The sequence below is a fragment of the Onychomys torridus genome, chromosome 10, assembly GCF_903995425.1.
Source record: "Onychomys torridus chromosome 10, mOncTor1.1, whole genome shotgun sequence".
In the NCBI taxonomy this organism is placed as follows: domain Eukaryota; kingdom Metazoa; phylum Chordata; class Mammalia; order Rodentia; family Cricetidae; genus Onychomys; species Onychomys torridus.
Genome location: NC_050452.1, coordinates 57,105,064 through 57,107,893, shown reverse-complemented (window position 1 = coordinate 57,107,893; position 2,830 = coordinate 57,105,064). Strand labels below are relative to the sequence as shown.

General features: G+C 46.0%; 1 non-coding gene across 1 annotated transcript; it reads left to right on the top strand.

Moving 5' to 3' along the window:
• The first annotated feature begins 2,191 nt into the window (after positions 1-2,191).
• On the top strand, positions 2,192-2,325 carry LOC118592628. The gene has a single exon (XR_004946096.1). It is a non-coding gene; the product is annotated as a small nucleolar RNA SNORA70 (small nucleolar RNA).
• Positions 2,326-2,830: the final 505 nt, after the last annotated feature.

Below are 2,830 nucleotides of genomic sequence, written 5' to 3'. Positions count from 1 at the left end.
GGGGCTAGAGGGATGACTCAGTCCTTAAGAGTACTTCCTACTCTTCTTAACCCAGCTCTAGGAGAACTAATGCCTTCTTCTGGCCTTTGTGGGGCACCTGCATACATGTGCACATGCTACATATATGTGTGTGTACATATACATATATGTGTATATACACATAATTAAAGCAAAAATATTATAGTAACACCCTTATACTTCTTATAAGTTTTAATTGAAAACAAAAGAACTTTTCCTTTTTCCTCTTTACTTTTGTATTTGCAGCTCTCTTTTCTATTTTCCAACTTTAGTAGTTTTCTCGTGTGTGTGTGTGTGTGTGTGTGTGTGTGTGTGTGTGTGTGTGTACACAATGTATGTTGTGCATGTGGAGTTCAGAGGACAAGTCAAAGGAGTTAGTTGTCTACATTGACCACGTGGATCCTACGGATCAAAATTAAGCCATCAGACTTGAGGGCCAGCATCTTCACCTACAACCATCTCGTTGGCCCATCTTTTCTCCTTTTACTGTTGGCATCTTCCACGAGCTGCCTGGATACTTCCTTTTAGGGGACCACAGAGTTCATTTGGTACATTTTCTACTTCCCATACTGCAGGTGATACTTTTGTTGAACTTTCTCCCACTGTATAACAAAGATCTCCTTTGCCTACAATTCTTGTAATGTTTCTCCGACTTTCCCAGAAGCTTTCAGCTCTCTCAACCTTTGCCTGCAGTCTGATCTCAAAGATGACGCCATGTGCTTTAATTTTTTTAATTATAGTAACGCTTCATTTGCAGATACCAAAATTCACTTTGGTTATTATCACCATGTGAAAATTTTTCTCCAAGTGTACTGGCTTAAAACAACCATTTTATTTTGCTGGTAATTTTGAGCTTCTGAAATTTGAAAAGGGCTCAGCTGAGCCTCTCTCCATTGAGGTCATTCATGCAGCAGAGGCAAGATGTCAGCTGGGGCTGCAAATATCAGCTGAGTTGACGGGACCGGCAGTGTGAGATGGCCCACTCCTACAGTCAGAATTTTATGCTGGCTGTCAGCTTATGAGCCCGGCAGTCCAGCACTATGCTGGCATGCAGACTCTGTGGCTAGGCGGTCTCAGGACAGTCAGCCTTCTTCTGCAGTGCTGATATCCCCTGAAACTAAGGCCCCAAAAGAACAGGCTGAGACTCGGTGGCATTTTCTGGCCTGCGCTTGAAACGTAAACAGCATCTCTTTGCTGTGTGGTATTGCTTACAGAGTGGTCACAAAGTCATCCCGGCTTCATGGGTACCACTTCTCAAGAATTTGTACAACCAAGGTTAAGGAGAGTAAGCAGAACAGAATCCCATGTATCCTGTGTTGAAATGATAGATACAGATAAAAGGCTGGAGAACAATGGGTGGAAGTACAAACAATGTAATTATTCTGTTGTTATAGATGATTTTTCTCTGCTTGTTTTATAATTTAAAAAAGGAAAGATGGGGGAAATGCATGTCTTAGAGATTCTATATTTCTTATTTATCACCCAGGCTCCATTTTCTGTGCTATCTTTACTGTAACTGTGAGAATCCTTTCAAGCTGGCTTGGGGGATTTAGCATTGGGGTGCCTTGAAACATGGAGAATTCAACTGTTGGGACACGCGGGCAGCTCTGGCCCTAGTGGGGGATGGGCTGCACTGTAGACTGCGGGCTATGCCACACCGCTTCAAGGATCCTCTCCTTCAGGGTCAGGAGGACGCCTAAAGGTGAAATCTATGTCCTCGCAGGAGCAGGACCTCCCAAGCATTGTCACACTCCGCTGCCCTCCAGTCCTGTCTGCTCTATAAAACAATTAACAGGAGAAATAGGTCAAACAATAGAGGTGGACAGGGGGACCAACCTGTCCGAGCAGAATGTGCTTACGTTCAGCCCCGGAGGCAACAAGGAGTCAAAGCCAGCTATGTGTGTCATTATATATGCCAACCCTCACCTACTTTGCTCTCCATACTGTGACATCCAGAGTGCTTTATTGACCTGTTTATAGCAGGCCTTGGGCAGCAGCACAGGACAAGGGCCTATCATGGGCTGCACCGTGGCCCCATATTCACATACTGAAACCTTCATCCTAATGTGACTAATTCAAAGATAATGTGTTTTCAGAGGTCTTCCAGGTTAAGGGTGCTTCTATGCCTGGGCCCTTATCCAATAACCCTGACATTGTTATGAGATGAGGAAGACAGCAGGCCCTTAGACCAGCCAGGTCCCTTTCTTATAGGAGCCCGGAGTGCAGCAGTGGCAAACAGCAGCCTGCTCAGCTGTGTATCCATTCTGCTACTTGTGCAGGTTGTCTCACGTGACCTTGGAGACAGCCTTTCCCAGTGGCTGCTTCCATGTCTGATCTCATGCTGCTCCTAATCTAAGCTCTGGCAGGTATGTGGGGGTGCCTCTGGGATGCTCCAGAGTATAGTGGCCTCTGTTCCCATCATCACATCCACCCACAGCAAGCCATAGAAGAAGGAGCGTGTGACTGAGGCTCCATGTGGGGCCTGTAGAGTTTCCACATCCCAAAGTGAGTTTTACCAGGGATGAATATGCAACCAGGAGGCCTAAGTGGACACAGTGGTGCACACCTGTAACCTCAGCGCTTGGGAAGACAGGTGGACACAGTGGTGCACACCTGTAACCTCAGTGCTTGGGAGGACAGGTGATTTCTGAGTCAGCCTGGAATGAATGATTAGATTCTGTCTGAAAACAAGCAAACAAACAAGCTGAAAAGTGGCTCTGGGATTTCTGTGTTTGTAATCTCACACTGCCCTGGAAAAAGGTAGCCTTGAACTCCTGAGGGACTCCACTGTGCTTCCCATTCCTATCCCCAC